The sequence below is a fragment of the Anopheles moucheti genome, chromosome 3 (assembly GCF_943734755.1).
Source record: "Anopheles moucheti chromosome 3, idAnoMoucSN_F20_07, whole genome shotgun sequence".
In the NCBI taxonomy this organism is placed as follows: Eukaryota; Metazoa; Arthropoda; class Insecta; order Diptera; family Culicidae; genus Anopheles; species Anopheles moucheti.
The window spans coordinates 20,917,816-20,932,417 of record NC_069141.1 but is presented as its reverse complement, the minus strand read 5'-3'; the positions used below and the strand labels follow the sequence as shown (position 1 = coordinate 20,932,417).

General features: G+C 45.9%; 1 protein-coding gene across 1 annotated transcript in view; it reads left to right on the top strand.

The window, feature by feature from the left end:
- The window catches only part of LOC128303970 (serine-rich adhesin for platelets-like), a 64,115-nt gene that overhangs the window by 22,283 nt on the left and 27,230 nt on the right, over positions 1–14,602 (top strand). Inside the window, exon 3 of the mRNA XM_053041079.1 lies at positions 12,296–12,412. The gene's annotated coding sequence lies outside the window, so the exon portion shown is untranslated. The remainder of the gene's footprint in view (positions 1–12,295; positions 12,413–14,602) is intronic.

Here is a 14,602-nt window from a genome sequence, read left to right as displayed (position 1 = left end):
GGCAGATGAGTGGCCCTGGCCGTGAATAGATTATTTTATATCTCTTCTCGTTCTCACAACTCCCGTCCAACGAATGTACCACGGTAGTCAACGAAGCTTTCGTTCCATTCCGCACCGGGGTCGGGAAGAGCGCTATTTTTAGAACAACACCGTGAACTTCTGGCTAGAGAACAAGGCTATTTAACATATTTCGTGTTGCTGGAACTGGTGTTGATGCATACCGAATCGCTGCATCCAATTCGATCTCTTCCATCGGGATAGAATTCCTTCGAGGTGCCCATCAACTGACGATTAGAGGTTTCGTTTAGCATCGTCATCGTGTCTGAAATACCTAAGGGAGTTCCTTCCAAGCGAAACGCCATTCTTCGGCAGCGAGAAGATCTCCATCGTTTGTGAAGGTTCATTTTCGAGAGATGAATGGTTTGTAGTTCCCTTACTATCGCAAATTAGCCACAGGGTTTTAACTAGCTCACGCTAACGTTTAGATTTGAACCGGTGTGGCCTTCTCTCCAGTTTAGGGTGGTGTGCGCGAACACGGATGGAATGTGTTATTGTCGGCCGTTTTCAGGTGTCACCCGTGTGAACGTACCCTCGCACTTTAAATCATATCTTCAACGCCCCGTTACTCACAATGCATCAACGGGCTGACGGTGGGAGCGCTCGTTGTCATTTATGTGCGACTAAACGGATTAATGTTTCTGCAGTCCTTCACGCGTCCATTTCCTGGGGTGGAGATAATTTTGGGGCGGAACTTAAACCTCTGCCTCTTTTTTTTGCGGCGCATTATACTTGTGCGGCAGTTCCGCGTGTCCGATCTAAGATGGTAAGCTGGTGGCTGGTGGTGGCCTAGTTGCGATTTTATTCGGTAGGTGTTATCACACCGCGTCACCACAGGGTGCTTCATCTTTATTGTTCGTCGCTGCCAACTAGATTGCTACAGTCTCTGGATGGTGCCTGTAAAGCTTGCTTGACCTGCTTTTAAGCTGTAAAACAGTTTTCTTTACGATAGGTTAATTAGATTCCAATGTTCTAGTTCGTCAAGCCGCAATGTACGATCACTGCCGTGCAGTGCATCCATCAAGTGCGTAGGATGGCAATCCCTCAGTTCGTGCCGGTAAAGTGATCGATCGAGACTGGAGCTTCGCTCGGCTATCGTAGGGAAGACAACCAACGATAAAGCAGGTGACATTTTCCATCTACCTCAGCTCAAAGTCTTCCTATCGCGCACAGCCCGTTTACCGTTCCAGCTCATTTGCATACCTGAAGAGATGAGGGTCCAACCAACTGTCCTTCAACCCCCAAGAGCACTCGTGGATAGATTTGTTTATCGAAACAGTTGAAGAGATATTGATGCCATGGTTGATGGTTTGTTTTCCTTCAATCTGAAACCATTCGAAAGGTTCCTTAATGTGACACGAAGGTTTCAATCGATCGTTACAGTTATTGATGTGAGGGATTTCGAATTTCTTGTGGAGATGCTTCAAAGCCAACAAGCGGGCTTAAGATGAGCTTATTAGGGATTGATTTTGCCGAGATACGTATGCGAAGCTCACTTCAATTTGATGCCATAACGGTTTATTTAAATATAAATAGTTCATTAACACCCATGAGGGGTCCCTTTTTGTTGTATCGCCAGCTGCATCCAATGAAGCTGCAGAATAAGCTACTTAACTTTAGTGCGATTGACAAGACGTCCCGGAACAGGTGCAGTGGAAACGGGAAGGCATAACTTATAATCGATAAATTGTTTTCGGTTTTCTAATCCAACATAATGTGAACCGTTTTGTAGTTCCCACATCCAAAACGAGCTAAATTTACATAACAAAATAATGGTTAACGTTAGGGTTTTGAGTGAAAAAAAGCACGAAGTTAAATAGATACCGAAACGGATGTAGCAGTAAACTATTCTATTAGAATAATCAACCAAATCTCAGTCTTCCTGTTCAAACCGAACTCTGCAGACGTAATTCCATTCTCCAATTTCAATCAATTATTTGCGTTTCGCTTGTTTCGACCATCTTTCGCTGACCTCGTGCTGGATGGCTAACCGATTTCTACCCATATGAAGATGATAAATGTATTGACAAAGGTCCAATCCATAATTTTCAGCTTAGACGTGACGAGGTTGTGGAATTGCCTTCTACCATACTAAACTCGAAATAATTGCAATGCTATCGATCAATTATCAATGCAACGGTTGACCATGGTCTGGGGCTATGATCGATCGAACCCCTTCTCTTGCGTTCGGCCAATCGATCGTTATCGCTATCGCTGCTATCTGATAAAAGGGGAAAGGGGTTTTATTTTTACCGAAATCAATGTCACCTACACCGCACACCGATTGAGGATTTCCAGACCATCCTCACTACTCTTCTATCGACGTTGCGTTGGCGAACGTTGGTTGCATTTCGTTTATTGATGAGGTTTCGTGAACGGTCGGAATGACGAAAGAGGATGATGGTATGTACAACGAAAACCCAGCAATTCAAGCAATGTCTGAACGGATTATGAACAATCACTAAGTACAGCTAGCAGGCAAGAAGAACAATCGCAAGATCTTAAAATGTCTGCCAAGCTCATCACGTGTGCAACGTAATAGCCCTAGAGCGGTTGGCCGCCAGATACAGTTACCAATCGGTGGTGGTGGTCGTGATAGCGGATCCGCGAAATTGTTCTCGCGGTTTGGTCCGGTAAGCACATACCGTTTGTTTCCCCGCTACCGATGAGGATGGCGAAGGTAAGAAAAAGTGTACCTTCAATAACCGCACTTCAGTGTGATAAAACGGGGCAACTTAAGTGTACGATTAATCGCCCCAAAACCAACCACCAAATGGGAAAGAATGGAAGTAAATCTAACCGGCTAACTGCGTTTATGTGGGTAAAGTGTCTCATTTTGCACCGACCACCAGGGAGGGACCATCTGCACAATGGCTTGTAACACCCTCAACAGGGAGCTCTTTCACCTTAAATTTGCCCGTTAATTTGTTAATATTGCGCTATTTTTCTTTTCCTCACCTGATTCCTTTCAAACGTATGCCGCCCCAAAACCAAACCGATAACCATCTGGGGGTTGATTTCGGACAGGTTGGGCACATTAACAGGTACAGTTATCTATATGCTACTGACAGCCCACACCCGGTGCACCAATGATCGATTGGAGCGGATCGATCGGTGTGGATTGCTTTGATAGGTGAGAGGAGCAACATGCCCACACGGTAAAAAAGAAGGGTGAAAAAACATAAACATGGGGCCTCATGGAGAAGAAGGGGCAAGTCTTTAATTGATTGCAGTCTATTGTGGCAAGATGAATCGTGAGAAGAGATTGGTATCGAGAAAATGGAAACAGTTGCGTTTGATTGTTGGCGTCGTGTAAATAGTTCGAGCAGCGAAATAGGTTATGTCACGAGTGTACTTGTACCGTCCGCTTAGAATTGACTTCCTTGACGTAAAGGACAATCTTCTGTTGAAGGTTATCCTTCAACTTTCCGTACTGTGTGTGGGATGCATCACCTCGTTTCGATGTTATCTATCCTACTTAGGCTGATCACAAATGCAAATCCTTACACCTGGCAATGAAGCTTCCCATCTGCAAAAGCAACAACACCCCATCGCACTCTAAATGGTCTCATGCGCTTAGTGATGATATACGATCCACCAGTAAATGAACCAGTCAAGGTGGGCTTGGTGCACCCGTAAAATCTACTGATGCGTGGTTCAGATTCGGAATGGCGCCACATTCACACCACGCCAACAGGTAGCCTGATCCGGACAATCCGGTGTAGGAGAAATGAAAAGTGTGATTTACACCGGTGGGAATAGGATTATTCCGGTAGCGGTATCTTACGACTTCATTTGCTCAACTTAAAAGCTTCCTTTTCGGTAACCACATTAAAAAATGTGCCGATAGCTGTTTGATCACCTTGGCGGGGGATATTAATTTGTCGGAGGATTTACCTTTTACGATCACCAGCTAGCGACAGCTTCTCAGGTTGTTTAGATCGGAACAGATAACTTTATACAACTTTACATAACGTAACAATAACACACCGATCAATTGAGATTTCAAGCAACTCACGTTGAAAGGTCGTTCGCTAACAAGGTGCTAACGAGATGTTGGCCACTCGAAGCATGATCCTTCCTCGCGGTTTACCGTAACCGTCATCTTAAATCATTTCCCAAACGCAAAACTTCCGTGCTCGCTGAGCGGCCTTCACGATGATCCACTTCAATGGCACACGCTTGATCGCATTTTTGGATGCTTCTTCTACTCCACTTTCGAATTCGAAGCCATGGTCAAGGTGCTGCTACTGTGGCGCTCAATCCGAATCAAACGCCAGCGTATGATATTGTGGGTTTGTTCGATTTGTTTTTGTTGTGTTGTTGTTACTTCTCTGCCTTTGCCTGCAGTGTAAATAAAATCCAACACCATTGGCCATTGAACTGGTGGGTGCCTTTACAGCCAGTAAACCGTTCGATATGGATGCTTTTTAGTGGCGGCACGTAAAACTCAGTCAAGTTCAGCGCCGAGCACGCATCATCGCTCTCGAGGGAGGTGAAGGTGTTTAAAAAAAATAACATAATCAAACCCACTGCAACGATCGCTCCCCTGAAAGAATGAATGAATTTGGGCTAGTATAACACCCACCCTACTGGAAGTTTGTTTATTTAAGAAGGGTATATGGGTACGGTACGGCACCAGATCATCATCAACAGAGTATCAATCTTCGGCACAGTACGATCACCGCAGCACACGTGTGTCGAACGAATTAGGTTAGATTTAGTGCTTGATGAGTTTCGTTTCCAACCTAATGTTTCTGGATGTGTTGAAGCAATGTATGTTTTATGTACGGGAAATGATTTCCCATCCCGAGCGAAAGTTGAACGAATTTTGTCTGATTTACTGACACATTTGTGTGGCTGCCCATATGAAGTGAGTGGTAATCCTGGTCACGGCACCAGCCTTTTAATGTCTCCACTAGCCACCATACTAGCGTTCGATCGAAAGAATGTGATTTTTCATAATTATTTCTGTATCTATCAACCTCGTAGCGTCGTACCAAGGTCTACACTAAGGTTCCATTTAGCCTTTCTAGCCATTAACTTACACCTTACACGCTGGGAGAAAACGAGTCTTTCACACCGATCTTTCCCCTTTGCGGTTAATTTCAAAACACACACAACCTTCCAATGTTAGCTCATCGGCAGCTAAGTGGTCACCGTGGAAGGTTTTCCCTTGTCTATTCTTTCCACTTCCGCTCTTTCACCAACTGGCACCCACCGGCTAAGCGCATCTTTCTTTGTATACCATCACGACCTTAACACTTGTCCGCGTATCCGCATTTCGGGCTCGTTCACATCCGCAATTGTACGCCTAATGGAGAGCGCAAAATGCACACCGAAATGCGCACAGCAAGTCTGGTCTGTCATTGAGCATGTGCTGGCCGGTAAAGTGATGCCCTCTTCTCGCGCATCACGATCCAAAAAACCAATTAATCCTAACCATGATGGAAGGAAGCCACATCGCGGTTTGGAGATTTCGGCGTGCGTTTAGTGCAGACGACGAACCCTTGACGGTTGAGTTGATGGTGCGCAATCTGCGCCTACGGATGACCCTCATTACGGGATGATGCATGCATGGCAGTGCTCCACTGGAGAGCGGATGTGTTAATTGGACGGCCATAACAATTTGCCAGACCGGGCCAATCTTATGGCTTTCCTCCCGAAAAAAAAGGTGCGTTTTGCCCAACGGGGAGTCCTTGATTGAAGTTTTCACCAAGCAAGGTAATGTCTTTAGGGTTTGCTCAAATGCATTACCTCACGTGTAACATAACTCTACAACACCGTTCGGTTTTCGGACATTATTGCTCGCTTATAGCGGTCCATACGATCAGCGATGTTCTAGAAGGCGAACACACAACGGTAAACAAAAATGGGTTTTCACTCAGACTCGGCCTCGCATAGAACTTCGTTCCTGTCACCTGTCCACCGTTCCGAACGGTGGTCCACTTAATGGTGGACGGCGGGCCGCCAACCAGCTTCAACTTCAATGTCGCATCGCACTAGATAAGCCCTCGGATTGTGTAATCAACTTCCCGCTCCGAAACAAGCACCACTCAATTTTGGCAATTAAGGAAGTGGACATAACTGTCTCGCTGTGTCGTTTGTTGTCTCCCGCGGGTTGTGTTTTCCCTCCCTTATGTGACACCGGACTGTAAAGGTTTGCAGTGAAGCAGGAAACCACCGTCGATGGTAGGAATTATGACTTCAAAATAATAATTATTCGCTATTACCGGCATAGACACTCGGCCCCGAAGTGAAATGGATGGACGGACCGTCAACGCAAAACGCTTTAAGTTTTATTACTAACGGTGGCTTGCTTCGTTTTTTTTTGGGGCAGGTTTTCGAAACATCTAGTTACCATGGTAAAGGTTGTTTTGGGGATTTATTTGATTAAGGTCTACGTTTGCCTTTTTTAAACAGCCCTCCCAGGCGAACGGCTAAATGGAAGAGGCCAGACTTGCGTACAAGTTCATCTCTATTTTTGGTGTTTTGATTTCTATACCACACAGATGCCGTAATGGGACAGGTGATGATTATTTCTGACGTACCCTTCCCGTTACTCTCGGTGACGTTGATGGAAATGGTAGCGGCGCCAAGTGGCGCATTTGTCCCTCAAAGCAAGCCTTAAGCGTACCGGATCTTTCGCCCGCTCGAAGATGTACAGTAACGAGTGCACGACATTGCAAACTTGTAATGTGGTAAGAAATGTCAAACATGAACATCAGTGTCACAAACTTTCGCCACTTTGCTGCCCTTTCGTTTCGTAGCCAGTAGCTACAATTGCCGTGTGATCGTGTACGCAATCTAGTAAAGCCTCTTAATGACTCTATCGATCGAGAGGGGAAAGGTGTAATCCTTCCCAAAACCTCCTGTCTGTAAGGAAAGTTGACGCTTTTCGCGATGAATTTTCCCATCATTTTTGCACCCGCATGGCATGGCATCAAAGTATGCTTAAATTTGTTCAATGGCGCAAACTCATGTACATACATCAATGAAGTTATTTTACATGTCTGACTGTAAGCGACCATTACTGTCGTCTGCTTCACTGCTGGTGTCAAAATGTACGACACGACGTCCGAAGATCCCTTCGGCATGTTGGCATACACGGCTAACATCATCGAGACAATCGAAAGTGGCAGCTTTAGGCTCGTAAACTAGAAACTAGACGTTACAATCTTGGCAGTTGGGCACATTAGTATGGCTATCAAATGACAGCCGCGCCACGACTCGAAACAACTCGATGAGCAGTCAACAATGTTTCATCGATTGATGTGCGCGGTACAAAACAACACCGCCAGTTATCGTGGCTCGAGGACGTAGACATGTCTTTTCTTTTCTGGGTTAATACCTACCGAGTGGTAGATCAAGTTTCACCGTTTTTTTTCTCCAACTCGACTCACACACACGTGCGGGGTGATCCGCCAGTGCAGGCGCCACCGATTGAATATTGCAGTGGACAGTGGAAAGTCTTTGTTCTTGCATGGGATACGGGGCTTTGGAATCCTTAATCGGAAGCAAAAAGTGGCTTGCACTCCTTATTGGAGTATTATTGTGACCTACTGCTGGGGGTAATTTTATTGGTGGGCTGTGCCGATGTATACTCGGCGGTCTCCATCGAAACTCCCTCGTGGTGAGTTGCATAAGGGTTGGATAGTGTAGGATGTAGAGTGTTTTATTTGTTAGCTCTATTCTACCGCTTGGGCGAATGTGATCCCATCCGTGGGTGAAAAGGGCTTAATCGCACGAAGTTACGATGACGTGATGTCTGCAAAGTGTCCAAATATAAAATGCGAGATAGAACCGATGATGTCAGCGGGGCTGGATAAGTGGAACGAACTTCAAATATTGCACATTAACTGTGTGCAGTAATAAACTTTGACAAGCATTCTGCTTGGTTCTCCATGGCACAACTTCAGCACAACTACCAGACGCTAGTTTTTATAACATTTATTCTTCAACGCAGGGGAACCATGAAGAAGTTCACAATCAATATTGATTTATTTGAACAAACGTCTGTGAGTTTCCTTCATTTTTTTCTCGATTTCTATTCGTAACTGAGCTAAAGTTGGAATACTAATATGCGTTATGCTCGCTTGTCCCCTTGATTATATCCTTCCCAGTAAATATGTATCGCGATAAAGATGCACAAGAATTGCACATTGTTGCAATAACACAAATCATGCCTCTCGCTTCCCTGCACTTCGCAATCATTACTGAGTGCCGCTTCCCACACTACCCACCCTTCCCTTTCCCTAAACCGCACAGTGTTTTAATCACACCTTTCACCCAAACCGATCATTATCGTCTTGTTGTGCGTAAAGTTTTCACTTTCCGGAATCCCAACCCGTACGCTCGTCTCCAAACCATGTTCGGATGATCTGTTTCGCATTTTGCAACCCTGACGCGCGGACGTGTGGTGGGTGAGTGGCCGGCAAAAATATAAGTCACCCAATGCCGCCACCATTTTGCCATAACCCATAAATTACCGGTACATAATTTCATCAAACGCAGCGCTATAACTCGTGGACAGCGGGTTATTTATTCATCATTCTTAAAGCACCAAACAACGTTGGAAGATCGGATCGGCATCGTGGAAGGAAGGAAGGTGCTGACATTCCAACGCGTTCGTCGAAGAAGCCAATAGGTGCGTCGGTTCATTGAGGCCTTTTTTTTCGTTGTTGTTACAGATGATGTATGATTTTCTTCCACTTTATGCCGGGTTCGTTGTTTTTTTTTTTGTTGCTGACGCGTTGAAGTCATCGGCACGGCGCTCCGCAGTCATCCGCCGTTTTAGCGAGATGTCTCATTAGGGTGCAAAAGCACGACGTGTCGTCCAAGCCAGGGGCCTACCGCATGACAGCATGCATGCCGAAAACCTGAAAGTTGATGTAAAAACCAGCCGGAGCATCATCTTTGCTTCATCTTTATTCACACGGGGAAGCAAGGTTGGGGCAACGTAATGAATATCTCAACCTCGTCTTACTCGCCACGGCTGCAGGGCGCTACGCAAACAGTCTGCATGTTTTCACCCTTACTGCCTTACCGGATGAAGGTGCATCCATACTTGCCGGGTTGGTGCCGGGCGATGGCATTGATGAACACATTAGAAATGATTATGAAGTTATTCAAAGACGCTCTGCACGAACCAATCCAATGAAATGGACGTGTCGTGAATGGTGACCGACGGCTGACGTCCGGCAGCACTTTATGCCAGGTGGTATGCTACCGGTGGCAACCCCGGCGCAGTGTTTGTTTGTCCCGGTCGAGTTTGTTGTTACTCTCCTCTTTGCTATATTTACCTCACCGAGGGAGTGTCTTTCCATTAGTTTGAAATATTTGTGAAAATATTTTGCAAAGTATACAACGCACTTAAGAAGTCCGAGTGGGGGAAAAGGGGCGAGCAAGAGCGAGGGTATATTTGTTCCCACTTGCCTGCTTTCCCAAGCTCACTTCCGATTGAAAACTAATCATTGAAGGAAGCCTCAAGACCACTTTCGCTTAGTGGACCCGTCTTTAGCTTGATTGATATTACCGTGGGGTTTACATATTTACATAATATACTACTAGAAGCATGATTGATCGGAACGTTCGTAACCGGAAGCAATATCGGTTTTGCTGCCGCCCATTTTGCATTGCGTGCGCGCTGCTATGGCTTGTTATGGTGTCCCTTTTGGCGATGGTGTGTCTTGCGTGGAGCTCGCTAACTCCCCGTCAAGGGAGACCCGTTTAGCAATCAAACTCACCAACCACACCCTTCTGCTGTCGGTGCTTTGCCCACGAGAGAAATTATGATTTTCTTTCCACCGATAGCAACCGGCTTGCCGCTTAAGTGTATTTGTGATCGTACTCCACAATGACGCTCTCGTCCAGCTCGGTTTGGCGGCTTTCGTTCTTTGAAGAAACCACCGGCGATGCTTGTAGGAAAATTAAAATGGACGTTTCGCGACCACTTCCTGGTAATCGGGTCTAGCCATTCTAGCCACCTGTTTATGCAACATCTTCTACGTTCTCGGGTGCCGACCGTATTTGCACAAAATAGCACAAGCCAAGTGAAGACATGCCTCCCGCACGCCTAATGCCACCCATTTTAATCATGCAGGTGCTTGTGTGCCCAAAACCCCTCCACACCCACTGGATGAGCTTCATTTTGTAGCATTTTCTAAAACGTACCTTCACATTTGCTAATGTTTGTCGATCGCGGCATTGTTAAAAGCAACCGAAAGCCATTACTTACGGGCATTCTGCATCAGTTGTTGGCAGTAGACAGGGTGGCTTCGTATACGAGCAACTGTGCTAAACTAGTTTAATATGGAATCTTTGATGGAGCCACTTAAAAAACAATAGAAGCATCTTTAGACCCTGCTCGAGCGACTGCCAACTGTGTGATGAGTTGATGGAAAAAAGTCTCACCATTACTAGATTTGCACCGTTTTAATTCTCAGGCATTCAGCGTTCAGCCACACCCGGTTCGATTTCCGCCAGCTCTTTATAGCCGGTGCTCGATATTTATGCTTATATTCGAATGAAATTGTTTACTCGGCTTAAAACGGCTCGGCAGAGAAATGCAAAACATACAAGCCGAAGCAGCTTCGTTCGTTCGCTATTGTTTGCCATCACACGGAAGTACATCGATGCGCCCCGATGGGGGTTCGTCGCTTGCCGAACAAATCTTTCGTATCTGATCGTACCGGTTGAATCGCGCGCACTGCGCTAGCTCTTTGGATGAGATTCTTTTCGTGTTGGTTTCGCTTCGCGTCATCACTTTCGTTGAAGAAGATCACGGCGCAGCTTCACGCGGGAAAGAAAAGCGACAAGCGACAGCGGCAAAACAAAACGCGTCACTTTAAAGTGGACCGATCAGGGCTAATGAAGAGGTGATTTGAAAACCATTCCTTCCACAGTTTGCCCTGCTTTGCATGGCCGACACGCTGAGAGTGGGAAACGTGGCGTGATGGCGTCACAGCTGCTTCGTGTGCCAAATTGAGTGCCGATTTTTAGGTCGGGAGGTGTGTTGATTGATGCCGGATGACGGTTAGAAAGTGAGACCTTCTTTTGCTAAAACGGTGCCGGGAATGGTTCGAGGTGTTGCGATAGATAAACAAACCACGGCAGAGCTATTTCGGGAGGGGGGTATCTATTTGACTGGCCACAACATTTATCTGCTCGCGTTAATCTAAGCTCCATAATAAAGCGTTTTTAAATACTTGCACCTCCATGGGAAACAGTTTTACATAATGTCAGAACCGATCACATCAATCGCTGTACTTTATTGTCGAGCAACGCGGTCAGCAATCGGTTACTCTCTCACCCGCCTTTAAAGCGCTATCATTTGCAGCGTAAACGATGCATTTTATGACCACCGACCGATAGGTAAATAAAGTTTCGCATCGAATCACCGATAACTTACGACACAGCGGTAACCTCCCGCGTCTTCTGGGTTGAGTTCCAAATTCCTTCGCTAATCTGCTACACGGCTTCTTCGGCGGTCAGTGGAACTCGCACCAGCTGTCCCGCACTAACCACCCCCGCCATTCGCTTCGGTCCCATCGTTAATCATTCGATTGAACGGCAACGGGCATGCGAAGAACGTGGCCTCCGACCTGCTTAAGCGAAGTCTCGGCTTACGCAACAAACCCCTCGTCCAACTGGCCAAACGAAAGCGAAACCGCGAGCGCGAGCTCGGGCTCGACAGGCGATTTGATTACAGGGGGCCCGGACTTGGCCGACCTGACCAGGTTAGGAAATGTGCTTGGGCATCGCTGTAACGGATCTCCCCAACGCCACCAACGAACTGGTTCTGGCTTCCCTTATACAGCGTCTTACCGACCGGCAGGGCAGGGCAAAAAACGTAACGTTAGTTCCTCTGGACGAGAGTACTTCCACACCCTTCTTCCCCTCCCTCCCTCCACTCCCCATTTTGTCGTGCCACCTAACCTGGTCTAATGAAAACGAATTCGTCTAGCCACAGTTGGTGACAGTCGACACGCAAAACAAGCCGGCTTACGTTGCGATCGCCATGTTCGTAAGTGCGAGCACTGCAGATCACCCGTGCCGTAAGAAACCGTCCCATGATTGCGCATCATGGGCAGTTTGTTTATCTGCTTTTGCACGGTGCGTTGCATCAGGTTCATCTTCGTGCTGGAGTCTCGGCCAAAAGGGCCATCAACTTGTCACCGGCAAATTGTGTACTAATTTAGTACGTTTTTTCTGTTTTTGTTGTTATCTCTCGCTTTAGGACTCGATTGCATCACACCACGACACGACACGCTAAAGGCGACAGCAGGTGGTGAAGGCTAACAGCGACGCATGTATGGAGTGAAGCCTTTGGTTTGGGGATCCGGATAGTATGAATGTAAGTACGCTATTTTAAATGATTTTTTTTTAAACGCACAAATGATTATGGCAATTTTGTCTCAGTCACAATCTTTCACCATGGTGATCACTTGAAGATCAATTCTTAACTCAGAATCGTTTGAAAAAATCAACTTAAAATTTCCTGAGTTCTAGAAGACATTCTTGAAGACTTTTGTATAATGTTGGATAAAAAGTCACTTAGATCTTGCAAATCTCCTTATATTTCTAATGGATCATATGATCATCAACGCTAAAGTGCTCTACAGTCGTTTGGGCCAAATGGTTCAAAGGTGTTGAACCTTTGCTCGTGAGGTCTTAGCCACCCACATCTACGAAAAAGGGCCTCAAAGCTGTCTGGCCGACAGGATAATTGAAATGTTTAGTAACACAGATAGCGGTAATGGAACTCACTCACAACCCTGACGCCTACGACGGGTCTAGTAGGTAACATGCACCCTTTAGGCGATAAACCGTGTGGCGTTCCGGGTCCAGGTCAGCAGGTAGCTGAGCACGGTGGGCAATGGTGGAAATCCTTCCGAAGGTATCTTGGCACCTCGCACTCGGTCTTTACAGTGTCTGCCGGTGGTCGAAGTTCGTCTGAACCTCATCTCGTGTAGATAATCGGACCAGCCGTGCCCTAGCGTCACGGGGACAAATGGTAATAAATTGTCCATTAGGAAGTCACTTATCGACTCGCAGTGCATTATCGAGACAGTACATTTTAAACCTTCAACTCACATATCCGTCTCGTTGCGACGTGTTAGAATTCTTCGAAGTGATATTTTACCTGTAGGATATTTTAAAGGCTTCACTTAAAGATTGATCTCTGTTACTGTCGCAATTGTTTCTGTGCCTTTTTGTAGCTTTAAATATCACCGCCCGAAATATCTTACCCTCACAGCACATACCATCATCAAGCACGTTCGGGTTGTGGAAACGCAAGGCGATTAATATTCATGCGAACAAACAAGAACCTCTTGTTTACACTGCCACCATAACAAGCCCCGACAATGCCGCCCGATGTTGAACATACATTCCTCGATCATGCTCACCCGCACACCCGAAAATCGCCTCAACAACTGCACTCCGGGTCATACACTCACCCCGCAAACAAAATGTGTGTCTATTTAAGCTATTCCCGTTTCGAATGCCCTGCACATAAATACCATGGCGATCAGTTGCAACCTACGGGGCTAGCGTGCGGGTTAATGTTCTGAACACACTGATCGACACAGGCGGTACCGAGGCATGCAAGGGCGGTTACGGTGGAATTTAATCGCATTTTTTCGAACGACAATATCTCAACCCGGCGAGGTATGCTTTAGAGGGGCTTGACAGGCCCTTCCATTTGGCAGAAGGGATTGAAATAGTATTTTGACCGCATTCATTCTTTGCCGAGGGGTTTTGTTGTTTTTCTTTTCCTTTCTTCCCTCGCTGGTTCTGATCTCGTCAGGTGTTCGTGGACCCGGTGGACTGGTCTGCCTTGTGAAGGTGAACATTTAAAGCGCTTAATAAATGAAGCGAAACTGCAATGGTATGTGCTACTTACCGCAAGCCACGTGTGTTGTTTTCGTGTGTCGAGGGTACGAAATCAATCTATCTTAAGAGTCACGCATGTAGGCTGGTACCGTTAGGGATGATGATGTTTTGGGCAAGCGGGTTTAAAGGTGTTAAAACATTCTTTTCGTTTTGCTTCATGCCGCCACGTTTAAACGTTAAGACGTTACAATATGCCAGACTGTAATGAACTGATCCAAATTGATTTGGAACACAAAGCAAAATTGTCTACAGATGTATTACCTGTATCGATGATGTTTCCCGCGGGTGTCTAGTGTCAGCAACGCCTGAAAGTATGTAATTGCAATTTAGGGGTTATTTGTTACATTCACCCGATCGTTGAGAGATAACTTCGTCACATAAAGCAAGTAAAGAAGGCTTAAAGATCGTCTTGGAATTGTTAGGAAAAATGCATAACACCAGGTGGCTTCATCCCAGATACAAAAAGCGACAACGCTTCTATTAAAAAACAAATGAAAATCATTACCACTTGTTTTACCGTAAAAGATACGACATAAAACTGTCTACACTTTAAGCTATAACTTTACAGCACAAAAAGAAAAAAATGCGCAAGAACCCGTTGTTTTAATTCAAATTCAAATTCAAATTTCTTCAAAGTGATGAATACTGA